Genomic DNA, 19,556 nt, shown 5'->3' on the forward strand with positions numbered 1-19,556 from the left:
AAACTGCTATGGGTGAAGTTTTGGGCTAAATAGCTGTCTTGGTTAGATAAGAAACAAATATATTATTTAGCAATTTTAAATGCCACATATATTTTATCTGTTCATCTCAAGGGCATAGCAAAGCAGGAATTCTTTCCCCAGTTTTATAGAATAGTAAATTGAAATTCATAGTATCTTTCCAAAGGTTATAGATAGGAAGCAGCAGAATGATTTCCCTCAAAAGCTGACATGCTGTTCATTTCCCTAAATTTCTTTTGAGAAAGATCTAAAGAATAAAGTGCAGGGTTTTAATATAGAGATTTAAAATAGCTCTGTATTTAATGCCTTCTTTCCTCTGTATACTTTCAGGTAAGAAATCTTTGAGGGTCTAACTTACCACGTTTGACCTTTGAAATGAAAACTTTAACTGAATTTTCTTTTTCAATACTTATAGAGAGAATGACTGGGATTTCATAAGAAGTGAGAGCAAATACTGTCATTTTCATTTTATTAACATGTAAAATCCCACCTCCATGCAATTTTCATCAAAGTAACAACTACTGTGTTGAATTCCTGATTTATAAAGCATGTGCCTTCTGTTCTTTAGGGAACTTACTCTAAATGACCGGCTGATGAAATAGCCATGTTGTGTAACAATCTATTATAAATGTCTGAAGTGGGAACCTCCGACCCTCTCAGCTAGATTCAAGTTCTAATGATATAATTTTACCAGTAGGTTTTGGCATCTTTGGGTCATTTTTCTCTATAGCTTTTACTATATCCTCTATATTTTGTGTTTTCAGATCTGCCTCATACTATACCATGGCCTCCAGAGATATTTTCAAATTAGAAAAAAAAAATGTTTTATAAGAAAGACTTTATGTTTTGAGGGCTCCTTCATTTGAATACAAATTATTCCTGCTTTTGACCAGTTGTGATTTATATATCAAATACATAGATGACAATCTTAACAATCATTTTCTTGGAACAAAAATTTCCATAACTTTGTACTATATGGGACTGCAAAATTCAATGAAGTTGATAGAGAAAATGCTGTTACTTTATTTTGAATGAAAGAGCTATGTGTAGTTAAAGGAGGTATGTGTAGTTTCCTTCGGATGTATATTTTAATGACTACAAAAATATTCATGTATGATGAATTCTAGCATGTCTTTTTGTAAACAAATGTAGTAAGGTACAATGTACATATAGCAAAATTCACCAATTTAAAGTAGAGTAGATGGCAAATTAATATGGTCATATAACCTTTTAAACAAAAAAAAACTGGCAAGCTGTTTTCTAAAATGTTTACCATTTTGCATTTCTGCTAACACCTATGTGTTTGAGTTATTCCACATCTTTGCCAACAATTAGTACTGTCATTATATTTGATTTTTACCATCCTATTGGATATATGGTGGCATCCCATTGCAGCTTTAATTTGCATTCCCTAATGACTGATGATGTTGAGTAGCTTTTCATGTACTTATTTGCCATTTACATATCTTATTTTGTAAAGTATGTGTTTAGATTTCTGCCCAGTTTAAAAATTAATTTGTCTTCTAATTTGACATGTAAGAATTCTTTAAGTGTTCTGTATACAAGTCCTTTTATTTTTTCCCTTCCCCTATGTTCATCTGTTTTGTTTCTTAAATTCCACATGAGTGAAATCATATGGTATTTGTATTTCTCTGACTGACTTATTTCACTTAGCATAATACATTCTAGCTCCATCTTCATCATTGCAAATGGCAAGATTTCATTCTTTTGATGGCTTAGTAATATTCCATTATATATATATTCATATATATATATCAATATATATATCATAGGCTGTCTTTAGTTTTGTTAATTGTTTCCTTCACTGTGCAGAAGCTTTTTGTCTTGATGAAGTCCCGTAGTTTATTTTTGCTTTTGTTTCCCTTGCTTCTGGAGATGTGTCTAGTAGAAGAACTTCTTACTAGAGGTTATAGAGGTTGCTGCCTGTGTTCTCCTTACAAGTCCTTTATCAGATACATGCTATGTAAGTATTTTCTCCCAATCCATGGCATATCTTTCCATGTTCTTAATAGTGTGTTTTGAAGATCATTTAAACAAAATTTATGAAATCCAATTTGTTAATTATTCTTCTTTTATGTTTTTTTTAAATGTAATCTTATCAGAAAGATGCTCAGCTCTAGTTTGTTCTAGAAATTTATAAATTTTACCCTACATTTAGGAGTATGATACATTAAAGTTAATATTTGCATGAGTTCCATTTGCTTTACTATTCATTGAAAAATAGTGCATTACCTCAGACTTTCATCATTGCATTACCTCAGACTTGGATTTTCCTCTGTAAGAAGGTTTTAGACAAGAATTCAATTTTTTATACATACAGTTTTTTCACATTACTATTTATTATTCAGTGAATTTCTAATTTGGTTCTTTAAAGGTCTTTGGCCACTCACATATGTTTTGAACTTCTATTTTGTGTCTTTAAAGGTCTTTGGCCTCTTCATACATGTTTTCAAATTTAACAAGCATAAAGATGTTCATGATATTCCTTTCTTATTAGCTTTTCAATGTAGGAAGTATATCAGTACTCCCCATTCTTTCCAGGTATTGCTAATTAGTGTCCTCTTTCTCAGCCAATCTGGCTAGATGTTTAACAATTTTATTGGGCACTTTTAAAGAACCAACTTTTGCTTTCATTAATTTTTCTCTTATATTTTTTATTGCTTTCTGTTTTACTGATTTGCATTATCTTTATTACTTATTTCCTTCTACTTGCTTTGTGTTTTTATCTACTTTTTTCAGTTTCTTAAGTGGAAGCTTTGGCTATTTATGTGACACCTTTTTTTCTTTGCTAACATAAGCATTTAATTTTATGAGTTTTCTTTTAAACACTGTTCTTGATGTAAGTGGTGTTGTTTTGATACTATTTGAAATATATTCTAATTTTCATTGTGATACCTTTTTTTCCAAGGGTTATTTAGTTGCACATTTTAAAATTCCTAAATACACAAATATATACTTTTTCTTATATACTCTTATTAATTTCTAGCTTAATATTATTGTGGACAAATGACATCATATGTGTGATTTTAATTTATTTTAATTTATTCAAATTTGCTTTATGGGCCAAAATATACTATTTTGGTCAATATTCTCTGTGAACTTAAAAAGAATATGTAGTTTTAATTGTTCTTGGTTAGAATGTTCTATATGTCAATTAGATAAAGTTGGTTAAGAGTGTGTTTAAGTCTTCTACAACCTTATTCAATTTTTTGGTCTAATTTTTGCATCACTTTATCCATGAAAGAAGAGTGTTGAAATCTGCATGTTGAAATCTTCAACTATAATTATACTTTTGTTATTTCTCTTATAGTTTGTTTCACCCATTTTTTAAAAAAATCTGTTATTAGGTGCAGGCCTATTTAGGGTCTTCTTGATTGACTTCTCTATCATGAGATGGTACTTCTTTCTTTAGTAATATTCCTTATCCTGAAGCTTTTTAAGATTATTTTTTGCATAGCATATATCTCTGCGTCCTTTTACTTTAACTTATTTGTATCTGTATCCTTAATCTGGGTTTCATGCATACTTAATTTGGGTTTCAACATATAGTTGAAGCTTGTTTATCCAACCTGATAATATCTATCTTTTAATTGAAGTGTGTAGACCACTCAAATCTAATATGATTATTGATATGTTTAGTTTTAAATCTATTATCTTACTAAATGTTTCATCTATTTGTTTGATAATCCTCTTTTCTCCACTTCTGTTGCATTAATGATTATTTTATGATTATGACACTTCTTAAAATTAGAGAGATTCACCCAAAGGAAAACTTGTTACTTACATATTGAGTTATTCAGGATCAATCCAGGATTTACTCACTAGATTATAAATTCTAGGAGGTCAGGGACCCATTCTGTTTTGTTCAGTATTTTTATAGATTTTATGGATTTTTGTGAATTGTGGCTAGAATATGTAGGCCTTCAGTAAATATTTGTTGAATAAATGAATAATAGGATACAATCTAAGAGCCAACAACTTCACAGAGTATAAATGAACTCAAGTTTATAGAACCTTAATTATTATATATTTTCAAAATTTACCTGAAAATTAGGATTGACTTTCTAAAGAATCAGAGATGCTACAAATATCTGATTATCTCTTTTGAAAGGTATTACAAAGGTCTGATCACACTTGAACACTTCTTCATCCCCATATGAAATATTTGGCATTACAAAGCAATATTAAAATAAATGTGAAATTACTCACTTTCGAAGATTACACTTTGCTACCTAATTTTGATTTTACTTTTTAAACTAAAATACATTAAAATATATGAAGTAGCATATAAAGAGCTCAGTATAGAAGGGCATTAGAATACTTTCTGATCTATGACTTTAATGAACATAGAAGGACACATAGGGTAGAGTAAATGCAGAGAGGTGTATGGTATGTAGGTGAGTAGCAGACTTTCCAACATCAATCTGCCACCTCCTTCAATAACCTTTTTCCTGGCAAGGCTTTAGTAGGAGGGTTGGTTGGCCTTAAATCTCAGTTCTCTGCAGGAGGTAGAAATCCTTGCCAGTAGCATCTCCTCTTATCTTTAAATACAGCGTTGTTGATGTACTTTGACAGATACTTATGTGTGTTTCAAAATATTAAAAGGGGTCAATCTCAACTAAACCAGAATTTGCCTAATTGCTCTTGTTAACTGTCCATTGGATTGTAGACAGCAACAGTGTGGGGCCAAGCCATAGCAAGCTTTCCTAACAAGTTCTACAGCTTAGTGACCCTGCTGACAAATGACCTTTCAACACTCTACTGTCAAATAGCTAAATAGGAACTTTTTTTCCTCAGCATAAAAAGTTGGGATCATTAGTAGTATGAAACTTTATGGAAATCTCTAATGAGGTTTTGCGTTTTCAACAAAATAAGTTATCACTTAGTTAAATATCACCTCCTCTCATACCTCATCTCCACTGCTTTAATTATAATTTTTCTAAAACGTAATACTCAAGGCAATACCTACTTACCTAATGCTTATCCTCTTTAAAATTCAATGAATATGAAATAGCTTGTCGCCTCATAGATAAAAGGTAAAGGTAGCAGAAATAAGGAAGTGGATCCTTTTAAAAGCAAAAGGTATATTTAAAGTGACTGAAAGTTACTCCCTAAAAAGGAAAAACAACATATTTCTTCATTTTAACTATGAAAATATTACTAATACACAAATCCCTTCAGTCAAACATACAAATAGGACTACAATAACCATTGTAGTTTATGTGTAAAAGGGTATCTCACTCACACACATACATATACAAACACAAGCATAAAATCAAAATTTCACTAATTCATTCTAGTTGTAGGAAATGTGACTTTCAGTTAATGAAGTTAGAATTATAGAATAGTCTCATAATAAAATTGGATTCAATAATTAATAAATTTTAAAGAGTGAGAAAGAGAGATAGGATTTTAAGCAGGTTCCATGCCCAGCACAGAGCCCGACCTGACAGGGGGTTTGGCATGGGGCTCGATCTCACAACCCTGAGATCATGACCTGAGCCAAAATCAAGAATCAGATGCTTAGCCAACTGAGCCACCCAGGCCCCCATGGATTCATTAATTTAATCCATAACAAGAATGCAAATTAGCCTAACAGTGTGAAATAATAGACCTTTTTAGACTCAAGAGAATAATTTTGTTGTTCTTGTTTTCAAATGATTGCTTCTAACACTGTGCATCCTTTTATGTAGGTTAATTTTTTTATAGTATTATTAATACTATTAATTTGTTTAATGTATTTTTTTAATAAACTTATTCTGATAACATGAAAGGCTTTTGCTTCAAGTGAGTCGTCGACTATTTCCACAGTAACATATGCCCTTTTAAAAGATCCTTTCTGCTGTTTTTCATTAAAATGTGATTTATTTTCTCCAAGAAATGGGTAGGATTGGTAAAAGAAAGAAAAGTAATACCGTGTAAAATAGAATAAAAGAGGAAGGAAAAAAGCACTATCAACTTCCTATTTTGTAGGTAAGGAGGCATAGTACCTGATCATAGAAAATACTTGAACTACTGATTAAATATATAAATATTTAAAGGGCAAACATATATATGGAATTGTGGTTCTCTTACATGTATAATGAAGTTTATGGTTTATCTTGCTTTTTCTTTTGTGTTTGTCAACAGTAAATGCAGGTCCATATATAAAATTTATGACAAAAATGCTGCCATTTTTCAGAGAAAGACAATTATCATATGATCTCACTCATATGTGGAATTTAAGAAACAAAACAGAGGATCATAAGGGAAGGGAGGGAAAAATAAAACAAGACGAAATCAGAGAGGGAGACAAATCATAATAGACTCTTAATCATAGGAAACAAACAGGGTTGCTGGAGGGGAGGGGAGTGGGGGGATGGGGTAACTGGGTGATGGACATTAAGGAGGGCACTTGATGTAATGAGCACTGGGTGTTATATACAACTGATGAAATCACTGAACTCTACCTCTGAAACTAGTAATACATTATATGTTAGTTAATTGAATACAACTTAAAAAATGACAACAAAGATTGATAGATTTAAAAAATGCTGCTATGTTTGCTTCTGGAAGGTGACCTTGTGTGTATGTGTTTGTGTGTTTGTATCCATTCGTATATAAGCATATACATATATACACATATATATCCATCTGTCCATCCATACACATGCATAGGCATTCATACACACACAATACTTACATGTATACAATACACATACAATAGTCTACTACTGGTTAAGTTAACCACTTATCATAAGAAGCAAAAAGTTATTTTAATGCAAGGTATCATGGATATGAGAGTTGTGGTTTAGGATTAGTCTCTCTTCAGTATTATGTGACAATATTGGAACAATAAATTAGCGCTCAATCTGACTTTCCTAACCACTGGCCTGTATAAGAAAAAAAGGAACCCCATATCCCATGGGTCCTTCTGCTTCTCTAATACCTGTCATATTTTCTAAGCATCCTTCTGTTTTTAGAATAAATAATGATATCAGTAAAACTGAGACATTTTCTTGCAAGGAGTTATTTCTTGCTAATTTACCTCTTCATTTCTCAACAGTGCTATAAAATTCTCAGGCCACTGAGCTGCCTTTTACATTCCAACCAACCTTAAATTTATTGAAAGAAAGTCAAAGAGATAAATCAATATGATGTTTAGCTATTTTAATGTATTTATAAGGACTTTTGTTATATGGCAACTCTCAGTGTCATTTAAAACATTTTCTCCATTTGGATGATTGCCTCCTATTTGATTAAGTGAGATTTCTAAGTTTAATTATGGAAATGAAATGCATATATAAAACTGGAAATATTGAATAAAATAAAGGATGCCCAGTTAAATTTAAATTTCTGATAAACAATGAATAATTTTTTTAGTATAAGTGTGTCTCAGGTATTGCATGGTATAGACTTAAACAATGAATTAGTCCTATTGTTTATTGGAAACTCAAGTTTAATTGGGCATCCCCCTTTTTTTCAATTTGCAAAATGTGTCACAGCACTTATATAAAACTGGTCTCTAGCATTATTGATAGAAGACACAACATTTCAACCCACAGAACAAAATACATGAGGAGAGATATTGCCCCTAAAATGTTAGGACATATTTCTCATTTAGTTATCTCAAAGGTTGGTTGATTTCAGTAAAAATGACCAGAGTTCTCATTAACTAGATCATTAAATCCCAATTAGGAGAAAGGTATGTGAGCAGGAATGATTTTTAAAATACAAAAATCTAAACAAAACATCCAGTAAAAGGATTCTTTTATCCCCTTCTCTATTTTTCTTGGTTTTCACCTTTACATAAAGATTTTGCTGAAGACTGGATGTTGTCAGGTGGATATGAGCAGGGTCACTTTATCAGTGACAGGTGACTCTGGCAGCCATAGAAACTTAACTCCAGTCATACAGCTCCAGGCTTGGGGATTGGGACACAGACCTGAATGTGATGTGGAGAAGCCCTGAGGATGGTGCCACCAGGCTGTTCTGGCCCTTTGGTAGTCCTGACGTAGCTCTGGACCAAGGTGGTGCAACTAAAGTTTTCTTGGCAATATTTTCTGGGTCCAGAAAAGATAAAGTCAGGTCAACTACTATCAATCTCTCTACTGACTTTACAATGAATATTCATACATGGGTGCAGTATCTGCCAAGCAGCCTTCTTGGTGATTAGGAGTCTAAGAGAAGGACATTTTCTATGGCAGCTGTTGGAGTTAAGCTTGGAAATTAAAAACGCCACCACAGATAGCACTCCTTTTTCACATAGGACAGTGGATAACACTCCTGAAATGAAACCCAGAGTTAAAATCCATCCTAGTGTTGACTGACAGTTGAAAATGAAACAGCTCAAGTCAAAGCCATCTTGAAAGATGTGTGCTCTACAATATGAGCACAATCACTTCCTCCACTTTCCAGTTTGATTCCAAAGGGAAGAGAGAAGAGATAAATCCCTCTTAAGGGGACTACTGACTTTTCCCCCATGAACTTTCAAATAAACACTGTGATGTTTGTGATCCAGTTATTATTAAAAGTGATTATTAAAGTGGTACATGTGTAATGTAATTAGGATGATGTTTAAAACTCAGATGCTTTTTTAGATTCCACATATCAGTGAAATCATATGGCATTTGTTTTTTTCTGTCTGACTTACTTCACTTAGCATACTATCCTATAGGTCCATCCATGTTGCTGCAAATGGCAAGATTCCATTCTTTTTTTTATGGCTGAGTAATATTCTATTGTATATCTATACCACTTCTTCTTTATCCATTCATCTCTCGATGGACACTCGGGTTGCTTCCATATCTTGTCTGTTGTAAATAATGTTGCAAGAATCATAGGGGTGCATATATTTCTTTGAATGAGTGTTTTGTTTTCTTCAGGCAAATATCCACAAGTGAAATTACTGGGTATGGTATTTATATTTTTAGTTTTTTGAGGAACCTCCATACTGTTTTCCACAGTGGCTGCACCAATTTACGTAAAATTCCTACCAACAGTGCACAAGGGTTCCCGTTTCTTCATATCCTCTCCAATGGATTTCTTGTCTTTTTAACACTAGCTCTTTTGACTGGTATGAGGCGATATCTCATTGTGGTTTTGACTTGCATTTTCCTGATGATTAGTGATGTTGAGCATCTTTACATGTGTTTTTTGACTATCTGTATGTGTTCTTTGGAGAAATGTCTATTCAGGTCCTTTGCTCATTTTTTAATCAGATCCTCTTTTTCTTTTTGATGTTGAGTTATATGAGTTCTTTATATATTTTGGACATTAACCTTTTATCAGATACATCATTTGCAAATATTTTCTCCTATTCAGCAGGTTGCCTTTTTATTCTATTGGCTATTTTTGTTTTCATTGTGCAAAACTTTTTTAGTTTGATGTAGTCCCAATTATTTATTTTTGTTTTTGTTTCTCTTGCCTGAAGAGATAGATCAAGAAAAATATTGCTAAGGCTGGTGCCTAAAAGATTGCTGCCTATAAATTCAAAACGAAAACAAAAACAAAACCCTGCAATGCCTTACCTGGTGATATTACCTTTTATATAATATAGCCTGTTTGCAAATGATATGGAAAGAGAGTGCTCTTTATTTTGCTTTGACATTTGGAAACAGAGAAGTACTTTCTAGTTGCAAACTTGTTCTTATTACATCTTGTCAATGATTTAATAATATTTAAAATTTCAATTAAATTTAATTTTCTTTAACAGAAGAAAATTGTGATTTTTAATAGTAAAAAAAGTTTAATAAGTGTATACAAGTGAATGTGTAGTATCTCAATCCTAAAGCAAAAATCTAACCAACCACTAATGGCTGTGTGCTTGTACATACTCATTTATTACGACTACTGAGCATGAATTTGAATCACATTAAACACCTTCCTCAAATATTGTTGCATTGTTATTCCCCTTGTGGGAATCATGTTTTGTCCTGTTTTGCCATATAACTTTACAATAAATTAAACTCCATGTTGTTGTGTTTAATGGTAAAAAAAAAAAAGTAATCCCCTATTCTATTGAGAGAACAGACCCAGCTCTATCATATCTCATTGTTTATATGTCAGACAAACTTATTTTTATCATTCATATATAGACCCAAGAGGAGTTTTTGGAAATTCTTTGTTTTTCATTTTTTTTAAAAGATTTTATTTATTTGAGAGAGAGCACAAGTTGGGGGCAGAGGAAGAGGGAGAAGCAGACTCCCCACTGAGCAGGGAGCATGAGGCAGGACTCGATCCCAGGACCCTGAGATCATGACCTGAGCCGAAGGCAGACGTTCAACTGACTGAGCCACCCAGGCACCCAATTCTTTGGTTTTCAAAATAAATATCAGTACCTCTTGGATGTGAAGTAAGAACTAATGAAAGCAGTCAGACAACTTCTTACTAGCTTCTTAGAGAGATAAAAATGTTTCCTTCTTTTGAAAATTAGTGCCTACACTTTATAAATGAAATGGGGATGAAAATAGGGCAAGAAGAAACCATCCTTACCATAATTGAGAAGAAGTGTGGAAATAGTGAATGTGGTAGATTAAACATAGCTACATATTCTTTGTTGCTTTTCCCATCCAGAAGTGAGATCTAATTGTCTTCCTCTTGAAACTGAGTTGGCTTTAGTGAGTTCTCTGACCAATAGAATGGAGCAGAAATAATGTTCTGGTGCTTCTGTAGCTATGTAAGAAGACTTAAATCTTCTTCTTTGGTCTTCTAGTGTTTTCTCTGGGAGTCTGGGCCTGTATGTAAGAAGTTCAGGTACCCCAAGACCACCACCTTGAAGAGGTCATGTGCAGGGGCTTCAGTTGATAGTCTCAGCTCTCCATCATCTCCATCAAGATGCCTGGCTTTCCACTTGGCTCTCCATCATCTCCATCAAGATGCCTGGCGTGTGAGTCAAGCCTTCTTGGACCTCCAGAATGGTCCTATCAACTGAATACTACCAAGTGATGCTTATGAATACAGCATGGAATAGCAGAATCACTCAGCCCTGCCCAAATCTCTGGCTCACAAAAATCACAAGATAAAATAATATAGTTGTGGCTTTAAGCCACAAAGTTGTGGGATCTTTTGTCATGTAGCAATAGATAACTGCGGCAGACTTCCCTGGAAACCAGAGTTGGTTGTAAATCAGGGCAAGTCTGTGTGAATGACACCTCAACTCTACTACTTTTGACCTATCGTCTGGGTGTGGCTAGCCTTATTTCCAACAGTTGGAAATACTAGTATCTAGGTAAAAAGTAGGAGCTGGAATAAACAAATATCCCTATAAAATGATTTTTAAAATTTAAAAATGTTACTGTTTAATGTCCTTTTTGCTTTAAGTTCTGACCCTCTCATGCCCTTACCAGTTCTCCTTAAGTTATTGCCATGCCTCTGCCCCTCAGAACAGTATCTGGGTTTGTTTAGCTGCTGCCAGACACACTGATAATCTGGCTACACCCCACATAATGCCCACTCCTTAATTACCTTTCTCTTCGTTCAGCCTCTTTGATAGGTATGCACTTAAGCCAGAATATTGCTAAAAAGCATTACAACAGAGAAGCAGAGAATCAACTTTAGATGTTTTCTTAGTTTGCTTGAGCTGCTATGACAAAATACAATAGACTGGGTAGCTTATAAAACAGACACTTATTTCTCACATTTCTGGAGTCTGGGAGTCTGAAATCAGGGTGGCAACAGAGTTGGTTCTCATCAGAAGTTCTGATGAGAACCTTCTTCCTGGCTTGCAGAGAGCCTCCTTCTCACTGTGTGCTCACATGGCCTTTCCTAGGTGAGTGTGCAGGAAAATATGTCCCTCTTCCTCTTGTAAAGGCACTAATCTCATCATGAGGGTAAGACCCTCATGACCTAATCTAAATCAAATTACCTGCCACAGGCCACTCCCTCCAAATAACGTCACATTGGAGGTTAAAGCTTTACTATATGAATGTTGGGGGGAAAGATGCAAACATTCAGTCCATAACAGATGGTATATAGAAAATAGAATAGCAGTCCTGAGACTGTTATCATTACAAAGGCCTGCTTGCAAGGTTGACCTTTGGCTGATGTCTGAGAACTTAGATTTTGGGAGGGTTCCCACCAATCCCTAACTGATGAGGGAGGCTCACTGTACCTGGACTGTTTTGTATAAACAATGTGGTTTATGCTGAACACCTGCTTTCCTTCTGGGAGTGTGGAATTTTGGTATGTGCTCAGCAGAAGGTGCCTATGTGACCAGCTCCGCCCCCCCCCAAAAAAAAGCCTTGGGTAATGAGTCTCTAATAAGCTTCCCCAGTAGATGCTATTTCACATGTGTTGTCATAATTCTATGCCAGAAGAATTAAGCATATCTTGCGTGACTCCACTGGAAGAGGACAGTTGGAAATGTGTGCCTGATTTCCTCCTGACTTCGCCCCTTTTCCCTTTGCTGATACTGCTTTGCATCCTCTCTCTGTAATAAATCATCAACTGACTGTGCTGTGTGCTGAACCCTATGAGTCCTCCCAGTAAATCACCAGACCTGTGGTGGTCTTGGGGACCTCAGACACAGATGGCAAGAACAGAAGCAAAGGAGAATTACATACACACACCAATGTTTCAGTTGAGACTATCCTACGAGAAAATTTTAAGATCTTTAATGAAAGGGAATTGGATTTGTATTAAGTCATACTGGTAATGTGCATGTGTTAATTATTCATATGCTTGCTTAACTGTCTTTGCTTCTTTTCTGCCTTTCCTAGCCTCAGATCGCTCCTCAACCTGCTTCAGTGCAATGTCCTTCCTGCTCCCTCTGCAGAGGCAACCCTGATCTAGCTCCCTCTGAGCCTCCATCCTGCCCTCTGCCACTACTTATCCTTCATTTTACTTCCTCCTTCAGCAGCATCTCCCACAGCTGAGCTCTTGCCTTGAAATCCTCTCTTGTCTTGGTTTTTGAAATACTGCTCTTTCCTGATTTTCCTCTGACCCCTCCATCCATTCCTTTCCAGTTTCCTTTGCTAATTTTGCCTCCTGTTTCAAAGCTTCAAATTTTGGAAAGACTTGGTGCTGAACTGCTTTCTGTTCCTTATTTAAACACGCTACTTAGTCACGTGGCTTCTAGTCTCATGGCTTTAAATATCACCCATAAGTTGAAAACTCTGAGATTTATGGCTCCACACTGAACTTTTCCTTGAGTTCCAGACTTTTATATGAAACCACTTAGACTCTTTGCCTAGAAGCATAAAAGCTTTTCAAATTTAGAATGCTCAAAGCAGAACTCCTGATTCTTTGTCTCCAGTACTCCCTTCTTTGTCCAAAGCTTTTCCTCTCCATCCTCCTGCCTTTATAAATGCTGCTTATCAATGACATTCAATATCTCTAATTCAGAAGCTACTAACAATTTTTTACTCCCAGAAATCAAAGTTCCACTCAAGAATACTACCAAAGAGATCAATGACTCTAGTGGGGTTCATGTATCTATATCATACCCTAGTAACTTCAGATAGGGACTCTATAAACCTACATTCTTAAACTTCTGTAAGGACCAGAAGCCTTTTTGAGAATTTGATAATGATACATCCTTCATTAAAATACACATACTCACTTAAACAAAGCAGCATACAAGTAATTTCAAATTATATATATCTACATATTGAGAGATATATAGATATATAATAATCTCCAATACATCAGAACAAGATGTGAAAAAAAATTATTATAGGTGAATTATAAACAAGTTTACTGTAAAAGAGAAGATAGTTTAGGTATGCTAGAGTAAGAAGTTAACACCAAAAATCTCAGGGTTTTTTTTTTTTTTTTTTTTTTTTCTTTCACATGATACATGTCCATTGCTGTGTTTGGCACTTGTCTCTCATACCATACCTTCAATATATGATTAGAATCTGCTCTAAGGCTAGTCTCAGCCACCATTCTCTCCTGCTTGACTGGCAAAAGCTTTGTAATGAACTCCTTGCTTCCATTATTATGCCCACCCATAGTTATTTTTTTGAGTTACTATGGGGTAATTCATTATTTGTGTATGCGTATGATCTCTTTACCTAATGTATGTGCAGTATTTATATATTTACATATCATGCCATTCTTGACATTTGATATTTTTAATTTCTATTTTCTTCTATCTCTGTGATTGTTGTATTTTCCTCTTTAATCAATTCATATTTATTTGCCAAAACTGAGGCGAAGATCTCAAAAAGATAAGCAGTTTTTCAGCATCATTTATTGAATAATCCTCCCCCATTTGTCAAGTCCTTAATAATATATGACTTTTCTGTAAATGAAGCTATTTCTGACTTTTCTGTAAATGAAGCTATTTCTAACTATTCTGCTCCTCTGATTTGTCTGTTCATTTTTTTTTTACTGTTATCAGTATCTAAAAATTATAGCTTTATAAAATTTGAAAGACATTTGTCATTGACTTTTGGGAATATAGAAGACTTTAAAATTAAAAGATTGTGTGTGTGAAGAAATGCAATAAAAGTAATGGGAAATGTGAAGACATGGAATTGGTAGAGTCAATTATGGACTTGCCATGATACTGTGTTTCAAACACCAGTAGGTCTCTGCAGACTTGTTTTCTTCAACTAATTAAAACTCCCAGCAGAGAAATTTATTCTGTACATTGTCCATTGTGAACCTCTGAATGGAAAATCAGTAGACGACTGCACTAGGAGATACTCTTTATTCAATTTGTGTTTCCACCCATCCCCCTCCAGTTAAAGCTCTTGAAGAGTTAGCTACATACCAGTAAGTTCCTCTATGCAATGGCTAAGAGCCAAAAATTAAAGCCATGCCCCCATCAATAACCCTGGAACAATTTACAGAATAATTTATTAAATCCTTTGGGAGGACCTGGGAAGTATACTTAGCATGCTATTTCTAACTTCGAAGCATAAAATGTCAGACTTGCTTTCCCATTTCTTTTATCTCCTGATAGCTAAGAGTTGTGAGTAAACTCAGACTCCTAAATAAGAGTAATTAAAATAGAGAACAGGAAACGGGAGAAAATGAGCAAATTGATTATTTTGGATGTGGTATGCAATTCTTTTTGAAAAATAATCATCTCTCTCTTCAAATGAACACTTCTAAATAGCCAGATTTTAGTGTCAGTACAAGAAATATTTGCTTAGCCCCCACTTCCCTATTAATAAAAATATGTAAAATTTAAATTTTTTATAATTTAAACACATTTTCACTGATTCATCACTAATCATTTTGGCATCTTAGGAAGACTGAACTTTAAAACTGATGACAAAACAAAAATGTTAATATTAACTGCCAGGTGTTTGGGCCAATAGCTTTTGGATCTTGAAAAAGGACTTGATTCCAAGGCTAAAGTCATTGGTAATTAGTGGGAGGAATGTGGTAGGGAGAGAGTTTCCTTTCTTCACCTTGTTTCTCTTGATTATTTTGTTTAAAGGACCTGGCCGTGCTCAAGTGATCTCTTCAGTCCTCTGCAAAATAAGAATAGCTTTGGATACACTAATACATTAGAGTATTGCTGAAGAATTCATGCATATTAGTGAAACCCAAGACCCATCTTATACATATTCTACTCAAAAGCAAAAGATACACTACAGCAAAAGAGGACTTGCCCTTGCTAATATAGTTACTAGCAGACTGATAATGTCTAGAGGAGGCCAAGAACCCAGGTAGATGTGTGCATGTGGGTGAATTGGAGGGGAAAAGGGAAGAAAAGATATCATAAAAAAAGGAGAAGAGGATAGGAATAAGAGGGCATTTTGGATGTTTATGAGCAAGGACCTTGGCATAATCAAAGAACAGTCAAGTGGAAAATAAGAAATATTTGGGGGGGCGGAGCAAGATGGTGGAGGAGTAGGAGACCTGGATTTCGTCTCCTCTCAGGAATTCAGCTGGATAGGGATCAAACCAATCTGAACACCTACAAACTCAACAGGAGATCGAAGAAAAGAATAGCAACAACTCTCTCATCAGAAAAGCGACCACTTTCTGGAAGGGACCCAACAAGCGGCAGATCCGGGGAGACTCACCTTCCTCCCCCAGTAGGAGCGGCGTGGGAGCGCACTGCAGGGATCTGCTGGGTTTGGAGACTCCACCCGGGGTCGGGTGCCAGAGATAGAAACGCGCGGTCACAGGCCGGGTGAGCATGGAGTGCGGGCGGAGACCGGGGAGACGGGAGTGACTGACGGCTTTTCTCTGGGGGCTCACTGAGGAGCGGGGCCCCGAGTTCTCGGCTCCTCCCGGCCGGAGATTGGCAGGCCGCCATTTTCACTCTCCGCCTCCAAAGCTGTACGGAAAGCTCGCAGGGAACAAAAGCTCCGGAGAGCAAACCCGAGCAGATTACTTAGCCGGGAGGGGGCAAGGGCGGGGCAATTCCGCCTCCGACAAAGACATTTGGAAACCACGGCAACAGGCCCCTCCCCAGAAGATCAGCGAGAACAGCCAGCCAAGACCAAGTTTACCGATCAATGAGAACGGCAGAACTCCAGCGCTAGGGGAATACTGCACATAGAAGTCACGGCTTTTTTACCATGATTCTTTAGTCTTTTAAAGTTAATTTTTTTTTAACTGTCTTTTTGTCTTTTTATTTCTTTTTGAATTTTTCTTTTTCCCTTTTTCAACCAACATCTTATCAATCCCTTTTTAAAAAAAAAAATTTTTATTTTTCATTTTTAGAGTCATATTCTATCCCTTCATAGTAGTTACCCTTATTTTTGGCTTATATATATAAATTGTTCTCTCTTTAAAATTTTGAGATAGTTTCTTCTAACAGATTAAAATATACCCTAAATCTCTAGTATATGGTGTTTTCTATTCCCCTGCCTGATCACATCCTCTCCCTTTTTTTTTTCTCTTTTTCTTTTTTCTTTTTTTAAAATCCTCTTCTTTCTTTTTTCAAACAACTTCTTAATTCCTTTTATAACATTTTTTATAATTTCCATTTTTACAGTCATATTCCATCCCTTCATCATATCAACCCTTATTTTTGTACATATATAAGTTTTTCTTTCTTTAAAATTTTGGGAGGCACTTTCTTCTAAAAGACCAAAATACACCCCAAATCTAGTGTGTGGCACTGATCTATATACCATATAGATCATATTTGATCACATTCTGGTTTTTCTTTTGTTGTTGTTGTTTTGTTTTGTTTGTTTTTGTTTTTATCTTTATCTTTTTCTTTTTCTTTTTTCTCTCTTTCCCTTTCTTATCCCACTGCTTCAGGTCTTTTCTGATTTGTTTAGAGTATATTTTCTGGGGACGTGGTTACTCTGCTAGCATTTTGTTCTCTCATTAATCTATTCTCCTCTGCACAAAATGACAAGACGGAAAAAATCACCTCAACAAAAAGAACAAGAGGTAGTACCGACTGCCAGGGACCTACTCAATACGGACATTAGTACGATGTCAGATCTAGAGTTCAGAATCATCACTTTAAAGATACTAGCTGGGCTTGAAAAAAATATGGAAGTTATTAGAGAAACCCTTTCTGGAGAAGTAAAAGAGCTAAAATCCAACCAAGTAGAAATCAAAAAGGCTATTAATGAGGTGCAATCAAATATGGGGGCGCTAACTGCTAGAATAAATGAGGCAGAAGAGAGAATCAGTAATATAGAAGATGAAATGATGGAAAATAAAGAAGCTGAGAAAAAGAGAGATAAACAACTACTGGATCACGAGGGCAGAATTTGAGAGATGAGCGATACCATAAGACGAAACAACATTAGAATAATTGGGATCCCAGAAGAAGAAGAAAGAGAGAGAGGACCAGAAGGTATAATGGAGCAAATTATAGCAGAGAACTTCCCTAATTTGGGGAAAGAAACAGGCATGAAAATCCAGGAAGCACAGAGAACCCCTCTCAAAATCAATAAAAATAGGTCAACTCCTCGACATCTAATAGTAAAACTTACGAGTCTCATAGACAAAGAGAAAATCCTGAAAGCAGCTCGGGAGAAGAGATATGTAACCTACAAGGGTAGAAACATTAGATTGGCAACAGACCTATCCACAGAGACCTGGCAGGCCAGAAAGGACTGGCAGGATATATTCAGAGCACTAAATGAGAAAAATATGCAGCCAAGAATACTCTATCCACCTAGGCTGTCATTGAAAATTGAAGGAGAGATAAAAAGCTTCCAGGACAAACAAAAACTAAAGGAATTTGCAAACACAAAACCAGCCCTACAGGAAATCTTGAAAGGGATCCTCTAAGCAAAGAGAGACCCTAAAAGCAACATAGACCAGATAGGAACACAGACAATATACGGTAACAGTCACCTTACAGGCAATACAATGGCATTAAATTCCTATCTTTCAATAGTTACCCTGAATGTAAATGGGCTAAATGCCCCAATCAAAAGACACAGGCTAACAGACTGGATTAAAAAACAAGACCCATCGATATGCTGTCTGCAAGAGACTCATTTTAGAACCAAAGACACCCCCAGATTGAAAGTGAGGGGGTGGAAAACCATTTACCATGCTAATGGACACCAAAAGAAAGCTGGGGTGGCAATCCTTATATCAGACAAATTAGATTTTAAACCAAAGATTGTAATAAGAGATGAGGAAGGACACTATATCATACTTAAAGGATCTATCCAACAAGAAGATCTAACAATTGTAAATATCTATGCCCCTAACATGGGAGCAGCCAATTATATAAGCCAATTAATAACAAAAGCAAAGAAACACATTGACAACAATACAATAATAGTGGGGGACTTTAACATCCCCCTCACTGAAATGGACAGATCGTCTAAGCAAAAGATCAACAAGGAAATAAAGACTTTAAATGACACACTGGACCAAATGGACTTCACAGACATATTCAGAACATTCCACCCCAAAGCAATGGAATACACATTCGTCTCTAGTGCCCATGGAACATTCTCCAGAATAGATCACATCCTAGGTCATAAATCAGGTCTCAACCGGTACCAAAAGATTGGGATCATTCCCTGCCTATTTTCAGACCACAATGCTTTGAAACTAGAACTCAATCACAAGAGGAAAGTCGGAAAGAACTCAAATACATGGAGGCTAAAGAGCATCCTACTGAAGAATGAATGGGTCAACCAGGAAATTAAAGAAGAATTAAAAAAATACATGGAAACCAATGAAAATGAAAACACAACTATTCAAAATCTTTGGGATGCAGCAAAGGCAGTCCTAAGAGGAAAGTATATAGCAATACAAGCCTTTCTCAAGAAACAAGAAAGGTCTCAAGTACACAACCTAACCCTACACCTAAAAGAGCTGGAGAAAGAACAGCAAATAAAGCCTAAACCCAGCAGGAGAAGAGAAATCATAAGGATCAGAGCAGAAATCAATGAAATAGAAACTAAAAGAACAGTAGAACAGATCAACGAAACTAGGCGCTGGTTCTTTGAAAGAATTAACAAGATTGATAAACCCCTGGCCAGACTTATCAAAAAGAGAAGAGAAATGACCCAAATCAACAAAATCATGAATGAAAGAGGAGAGATCACAACCAACACCAAAGAAATACAAACAATTATAAGAACATATTATGAGCAACTCTATGGCAGCAAATTAGATAACCTGGAAGAGATGGATAC

The sequence above is a fragment of the Mirounga angustirostris genome, unplaced genomic scaffold, assembly GCF_029215605.1.
Source record: "Mirounga angustirostris isolate CCGP_5_RB_7025 unplaced genomic scaffold, mMirAng1.0.hap1 SCAF_8, whole genome shotgun sequence".
In the NCBI taxonomy this organism is placed as follows: domain Eukaryota; kingdom Metazoa; phylum Chordata; class Mammalia; order Carnivora; family Phocidae; genus Mirounga; species Mirounga angustirostris.